This window comes from Apteryx mantelli, chromosome 1, assembly GCF_036417845.1.
Source record: "Apteryx mantelli isolate bAptMan1 chromosome 1, bAptMan1.hap1, whole genome shotgun sequence".
Lineage (NCBI taxonomy): Eukaryota > Metazoa > Chordata > Aves > Apterygiformes > Apterygidae > Apteryx > Apteryx mantelli.
The window spans coordinates 99778510-99786579 of record NC_089978.1 but is presented as its reverse complement, the minus strand read 5'-3'; the positions used below and the strand labels follow the sequence as shown (position 1 = coordinate 99786579).

At 45.1% G+C, this 8070-nt stretch overlaps 1 protein-coding gene across 2 annotated transcripts in view; it reads left to right on the top strand.

The window, feature by feature from the left end:
* Positions 1-7255: 7255 nt before the first annotated feature.
* Positions 7256-8070, top strand: part of SLC37A1 (solute carrier family 37 member 1) — a 39284-nt gene continuing 38469 nt past the window's right edge. For both annotated transcript variants that reach the window (XM_067298394.1, XM_067298383.1), the window contains exon 1: positions 7256-7298. The gene's annotated coding sequence lies outside the window, so the exon portion shown is untranslated. The remainder of the gene's footprint in view (positions 7299-8070) is intronic.

The following is an 8070-nucleotide window of genomic DNA, read 5'->3' as shown; positions in this document are numbered from 1 at the left end:
TGCTAATCATCTGCTCTGCTCTGACTACTGGCTCTGTTGACATCTGCTGGCACCGACTGTCGTCCTGGCAGAAGAGGGCAGCAGCTGGCGTAGCTGGGAGCTGCCTTAGAGAAACTCCTCCTACAGACTGAGCAGAAGCTCCCTAGGGAGGGAGAGCTCCAGGGAAGCAGCCCTCAAAGCCGTTGCTCCCAGAGATGCTTGCAAACAGGGAAAGACAGAGTGACGCAGTGAAGCAAAGGGCTGCTAGACAAAGGACCTCATAAAGTGCATTCTTCAGGAGAGGACAGCCCTGGCTTTCCTTTTATTCTGCTTTGCAGATCCTCACTTTGAACTTAGCGGTGAGCCTCTGTAGTGGGCAATGGCCAAAAGGCACTTTTAAGGCCCACTATGCTCCTGGCTTTCTTTGGACTTTACCCTGTGTTAGGAGAGGGGAGACCTTTGGCAGTGCAGAGAGTAGAGGTTTTGCAGGGGAAATGCTGCTGTGCCAGGCCTTGGCCTCGGGGATCCTCCCAGCACTCACTGAGTTTTGGAAAAATATGTTGCACAATGAACATTAGAAATGGCAGCTCTATTTGTTTACCTCTAAGCTGCAATCAGTATTAGGGTGCTAAAAAATACAGCAGGGTGCTCACATTACATTTACATTCCCCTGATGTGGTAAAGGTGGTGTGCTTGTTAATTTGGCTTTGGTGCACTTTGGCTTTCCTGCCCTCCAGGAGCTGAAATATAAATGCTATTGTTTTGGGAGAAAACTGTAATGTAAGGGAATTAAAATAATATCCAAATTGGAGTTCTTGTTTGGGAAGAAGGATTTCGGTTTTTTTTCAAAGAGTTGTTATTATTATTATTCTGCAATATATACTATCAGACACAATTAAAGAATCCAAAATATTTTGAACAGAATATTTTCTTAGATTATGTGAGAAAACATTGGACAAAATCAGATTTACTATCACCAACTTCTATATATTTGGGTTTTTTTAATCTAATTCAGAATGAAGCCAGATTCTGAAATGTCAAAATCCTTTGCAAAATGAGAACTTCTCTCTGCACAGCTCTCTTTTAAGCCCTTTCCAGGCAAAATGAGAGCTGCTCAGCATGTCTGTGTGCCAAGTGAAGGTGCCTCTTTCTGTGCTCATAAGCAAGCCAGGAAAACAACTGAATGACCTTTCTAGCCACTCTTTTCAGAACTGCCTTCCCAAGCACAAGTTACTTTGGGATAACCTGAAAGCTGGATGATTAGAAAAGAAAAAATACTGTGAGAACAATCCTTGAAACAGTGGTAGTATTTCATTACATCTTGGCTAAATGTAACTCTCCAATTTCCTCCTCCAAAATATTCAGGGAGTAGTGCTCTGTTATAGCTAAACCCTATCTCCAGTTTCTCTGAACTACTGCTAATTTTAAAGTACATAGCACATACCATTCTTCAGACATATAGGAAAAGTTTCAAGGTTTGTTTTACATAGAGGGTTTTCCTTTCCATTAAAGTGCAATGGAGGCAGGTGACGTCTATTCCATTTAGGCAGATGTTGCTAATGTCTTTTCTCAAGATTTTTATGACAGTCAGCATTATTCGTGAAGCAAAAAAAATCTTACGGTCAGTAAAAGAATAAAATAGTGTTAATATTATGTATATCCTTTCTCTACTTTTCTTTATATGTGGCTGTTGTTTTGTTAAATAAACAAAGCCCAAGCCTAAGATTTATTTAAGCGTAATTTGTAATGACATCAAGAAAAAGCAGCATGATCCTTTTGTTCAGAATATGTGAAGTCCTAATGTAGTAACTCAGAGTAAATTCGATACAGAAGAGCAAAATGATTGAGGTAGATGGGACTAATTTGCTGCTTCCTCATTCCTGTCACCTTGGATACCTTCATACTTCTTATTTATGACTTGCAAGATACAGTTGCTTTAGCGTATGCTCTCCATTCTGGGTTGTGTTCTCTTTTACCGTGGTATTTCTAGCTATTCTGGTGTTTGATTTCTATTTCAAGCATTGATAGACTGGTGAATGTTCTGTGAATTAAAAAATGCCTCAGCCCTTTCTTCTCTTATGAGTACCCTCCAGTGATCAAGCCCATAGACACAGAGAAATTAAATCTACCCAGTCTACCTGTCTGTTTTCATCTGTTCACTCCTCAGTAATTGTTTATGTAGCCCTTTCTTGAACTTCTACTCTGCTCTCTAGTCAATTTAGGAAGAGCAGAAATAAAGGCAAAGTAACAAGAGAAACTTTCCTATTTCCTGCTGGAAAGAGAATTAAATTCTTCAAGATAAGAACCTCAAAATGAACTTTCTTCTTTTTGGCTCCATTCTTGGAATACTTGGTTGGTTTTGTATGTATCATGAAAATGTTTGTACTCCCATGAACACGGAGTTAAAAAAAAAAAGGAGGGATGAATAGGGCTTAAAAAAAAAAGAAAAAAGCTACTTTTTTTCTCATATTCTTGTAGTGCAAGGCCAATGCAAAGAGATAGATAGATTGATCGATTGATCGATCGATCATGGGGCTACATACAGTTTAGTGCTGTTTTCTTTATATTGTTCCTTCAGTGTATGCATTGTTCTTACAAAAGGAAATCAGATGGAAGGTAAGATGGTCTATATGTTGCTTTGTAGACTCCATTTATAATAATACAGCTTGTAAAAATATATATTTTTTAATCCTGGATTCTCAGTACATTCTTGACCATTTTCCTGTGAGCAGGCGGCAGAAGGTATGAGAGGGCTGGTCTGGGTCTCTAACCAGGGAACCTGCATCCCAGCTATAGGGGTCAATGGTCCATATTACAACAGGGCACACACAGTAGCTCCTACCCCAAGAGACACCACTGTGGCTATACCTGCTCCTCGCACAAATCGTTCATCAGACAACATGAAATGATTTAACAGTTCCGCTCTGCACCCCTCTGAAAAGCCTCTGTGAGACTAATAGTAGAATATGATCAGCACAACTGATCTCATTTTTCTGAATGGAATGGGAGGCTGATAGGCAACTCATGGGGTTCAAATAAATGCCATTATTCCTGAATGTCTTCTGCAGTCATATCAATATCTGTCCTTGTTCCCATGTTCCATTTGTTACAGATTTTCTTCATAAGTGGTCTGTAGTTCTTGGGTACTGCCCTGATCTGGTTGGGGAAACAGTTTTGTTGGCACAGCAGTCTTGCTTGCTGATCTCCTTTTCTGAAAATATTCACTGGTGTTTCTCACTAGTTTTCTTGCAAGCTAGATGTGGTGAAAGTACCAGTCTGGAAGCTATGTAGTCATATTAGTGTGCCTCTGTGCCAGAGCTAAAAAATCCCATTAACAGGCAGGACATATCATGTTACATGTATACATATATACAGCTTTAGAGCTTCCAGACCAAAGCTGGCTCCCCTCCAGCCATTCCTGAGTATGGCTAAAGTAGGCCTGTTATCTGTCTACTCCCATCCAGATAGATATATCCTTCACAGTCTCTCTCCCTTTTTTTTCCTTTTTGTCTCTAGGATTTTTTTGTTTGCCAAGGCTTGATGGCAGGTTCTATTTGGATTGCACCCGGTGTTGATGTAAATTGCTTATATAATATCCCAGCTGCTCTGTTGGGAAAACAAAGCATGTAAAACTAATAAAGGCAACTAAGAGCCATGATTATATCAGTTCTGGGAAATCTGCTAGTTGTTTGGAATAAAGTCTACAAAAATATCAATTTTTATATAGTAAAATACTATTTAACAATCCATTATTATGTAAGGAATTTATTAACTTTTCTGTTCCCCTAGACAAAGAGATCACTCAGTGGCTGAACTGATTAGTCTTTTCCATCCATGCAATTATAAATCATAAAATATGTTCATGCCATTTACTGGAAGGAAAGTAAATACATTAATCACATAAAGGATGCAGAAATCTGCATTTAGACCTCAGTCAGCCAGCATCGTGTATTCAGCAAACGAAAGACTATGCTGACGTTATTGACTTCAAAGTGTTTTGCTAAATCAGGGCTTGGGGAGTTAAGCACACAACTCTTGTTCAGTGGAAATAAAATAGACCTCTCCACCTAAGAAATTAGATTATATTTTCCAAAAGAGGTGTTAGCAGATGTGTAACTAAACATCTGTCAATGCCTATACCTTTATTTCCGTTTGGCTTTGGAGACAAGAACACACCCTTTTTTATTTTCTCTAGTATGAATGTTGCCAGAGACTTAAAAAGCCCAGCTGTTGCCACGGTTGCTATCAATACAACTATTTACTGAACCATATCCTTCATTTGTGTATTTTTCTGAACAGGAACTTGCGAAATGTCCTTTTTATTCTCTTCTGCGAGGCCTGAGATTATATATGTTATTTTAAATAATGTTTTTTGTGCTTTATTTGTTAGCTGTTTACTCCTGGCTGTAGACCTCTTTTTATGTCAGGCTGACCTCTGGCTCTCCTTTGACGCTGTACACCAGCATTCTGTTGCTGTAAACAGCAGTACAAGCTCAAATCACTCCTTATATATGTGTTCTTACTTGCTTGCTGGCTTCTGACAGCTTTAGCTGCTGGTGACCAGTACCAGCATAGCAGAGAAAGCAGCTGTGCCAAATGTGGCAGCCAGCAGTCTTCAGTGATGTTAGAGGCTTAGGAGAGACCTTTATTTTAATGGGAGATGTGGTTTCTACTTTAAGCAGGAAAAAAATCAGTTTTTTGTGGCTGTTTGGCTTGCACTTTTTGCAAATTGCTTGTAATTGAAGATAAAAAGATATGAGCAAGGTTAAGTTCTTCAAGGAACTGGGGAAAAAAAGCTGAGCCAAAATAAATTTTGAAAATCTGAGGATCTGCATAATGACAGCAGTCATCATGATAATTTGGGATGGCTAATTATGCATGCAAACAAATGCAGTGAGATGGGTCTGACCTTTTCTGCTATAAAGAGACAAGTCTTCATTTTTTGTGCGTGCCAGTCAGAATAAATGGTGTCTGGGTGCCGTCTGCTGCTGGTGCAAAAAGGCAGTAGCATGATTCAAGCAAAGCACATTTCCTAGAGGAGCATCCCCTTTCTATTTTTGCCTCTGCTATATGGTTCATGCAGCAGAAATTATAAACATCAACAAATGTTAATGTTTTGCTCAGGCTGTAGTTACACCTATCTATATCTGATGTGTGTGTTTTTCCACCTCAAGGAACAAATATCCTCTTAGTAAGATAATAGCATTTCCATGATACATCTGCACAGCAGAATAAAGAGTCATAAAGCATTTCCTTGTCCAGTTCATGCACCATCATATTGGGGGATAGTGAATGTGGAGAGCTAAAGTGGCTCTGGTACCTCTCCGTTTCTGCCCCATCTCAGAGTGTAAGAATCAGCTAAGCTTAATTCTCCTCCCCAGGGCACTGGCCATTTCAGTTGAGCTGATGAGGAGTTAGGGCAGATGATTTTCTTTTGGACTCATAAAGGACATGGGACTGTAGTGTCAATAAGCAATTCTACAGTGTCCTTTCCCCAAGACATGCAATGAAATTGTAGTTTGTCTTATAGCACACAATGGTTCTCTAAAAGTTTTGCTAATGCTAGACCTTTCGGTGCTGAGTAGGAGCTTTTGATTTTATCTGTGAACTAAAATCATCTACTTAGAAGATAAGGTTGATCATAATCAAGACCATTCCATTAGCTTTCAAATCAGCGACTTTGTAACATTTGGGGAGGAAATAGTAAGATTTTTTTTTAACCTCTGATTCAGTATTTACAAATCTCAGCTAGAAGGATGTGAGTCTGGGCAGGAATCAACATCTGCTAGTGACAAGCTTAAAAACAACAGTCTGTGCAGCACTCCTGTGTAACTCTGAGAACCTGATTCTGCAAACATTATTTTAAGGGAGAAGGTTTTGTTTATTGACTGGGAGAAAGCGAAGGAAAAATATCATTGCCGTCATTGCGTAGTGAAGCTGAATACGTGTGTAAGGGTTTGAAACGTGGGGCCGAAGAAAATCACACAGGGAGTCAAAGAGCTGGTTTGACTGTGATTATTGACACAGGCAGCACAAGATAAGAGGGAAGGCATGAAATACAACTTAACATTTTAGTGAGTGCCATAAGCAGGTTGCTGATGCCAGGCACATAATATTCTACAAGGCAGGAACTGTTATACAGAGTAATTAAAGCCTGCACACAGTAACCATTAACAATTATTAAGTTTTGGATTAAATAAACAGAGTCGCATTACCAGTTTTGGTAAGGTTATCATGGTAAAGAAATACAGCAGCAGCTGGAAGTGAGTATTTGCATAAATAGCTAAGCTTTGAAATATGGATAGTTGCTGCAAATGAAAACACACTGCAGAATCAGGAAACCAGAAGGCAAATAAAATAAATAATGATTTCTGTTTTAAAGAAAGAGTCCCATGGATTTTCTTCTGTCAGTTTTCAGGAGGCCTGGCTCATGATTTTTGAATGTTTGTGGCTGAACAGCATAAATAGCTTTGGTGATTTCTGGGGGGACAGCTGGCAGTGCTGAAGTTCTATACCTGTGCAAATTTACCCAGGACGGGGACTAGTGACTTCATCCGAAATCAAACCGGCGATGTCAGGAAAAAAAAAAAGGGGGGGGGGGGAAGCACAGCTGGAGCGCACCGAGCCACCTCCGAGACACAACTCTGAAACGCGACAAGTAAGACACCCCCTGGGTTAAAAATTAATCGGTTAAAACCGCAGATAACGCCCGCTCACACAACGGCGTTTCTGTGCGCGGCTCCCCAGCCGGGCGGGGGGAGGCGGCGCCGCCGCGGCCGCGCCGCGGAGCCGGGCGGGGGTCGGGCCGCGCCGCCGCCCCCGAACCCCGCGGCGAGGCCCGGGGCCCGGCACCGCGGCCGGGGGGTCCCAGTTCCGTGTGGGAGTGAGGGGCGGGCGGGCGGGCGGGGGGCAGCCGTTCCTCTCCGCGGGGAAGGGGAGGGGGCCTCGCGGCCGTTACAGACCGGGGCAGGCATGAGCCCATGGCGCAACTTCTAACGGCCGCCGCGGCCTGGCCCCGCCGCCCCCGCCCCCCGCTCGCGGGGGCAGCGCAGCGCCGGCCGCCGCTGCCCGTCGCGCCGAGCCGAGCCGCGGCCCCCCCCGCCGGCGCGGGGAGCCCTCCTCCTCCTCTTCCTCCCCCGCGGCGTGGCGGGCAGGGGAGGGGCCCCAGCAGACCGGTCCCGCCGCGCAGCTCCCGGCGGCCGGGCGGCAGCGCGGCCACCCGGAGCCGCGCCCGGCCGCCCCGCTCAGCTCAGCCCAGCTCAGCCCAAGCAGGAAGCAGGAAGCCGCCGGCGCCAGCAGGGCGAGCGCAGCGGCACCGGGTAGGCTCGGCGGGCGGGGGGCGGCGGCGCACCTGCCGGGCCCGCGGGGGGACGGCGGCGCGGGGGGCGGCCCTGCGGCTTCCCGCCGGGGCGGCGGGGGCGGCGCCCCCTTCCCTTCCCTTCCCTTCCCCTCCCCGCGGGGGCCGCCCGGGGGCCCCGCACTCCGCCTCGGGCGTTGGGTGCTGCTGCGGGGTTAGGCACCGCCCCCCCCGCTTTCCTTTTTTCCTTTTCCTTCTTTCCCCTCTTGCCGCCCGCTTTCCTTTCTTCCTTTTCCTTCTTTCCCCTCTTGCCCCCCCTCCTTTTTTTCCCCTTGAGGATTCAGGTTCCTGTAAGGCACCTGCGCCTCGCAGGCTTTCCTTGAGACCTGCCCCTCCGCGGTTCATTTCGTGTCAGGTTTTGGTGTAAGGCATGAAGCACAGGGAGGATTGTTCTTCGAGGAGCCTCTGGTTTTCTTGATTAGAGGAAGCGGTGGATGTAGGTTGGTGTGCCTCGGTGTGTACAGTTAAAGGCACAGAGTCTCCGGTGAGTGATTTTAAAGACACATTGAAAGCCAGAAGTGGAGATCTGCACTATTGAACTGCTGCTGGAAAACTTCCTACACGGATGTGAGCAGGCTCTCCTGGAGGCTGCACCTCATATCACTGGGGAAGGCCCACCTGCGGGAGAGACATGTCCTCGCTTTTCCCTCGTTCTCCAGGCCTGGCCACGCGGGGTAGCCTGCGTTTTAGCACTCCATCCAAGTGCCAAGCCTGGCAGTTGACATTTAGGGAGG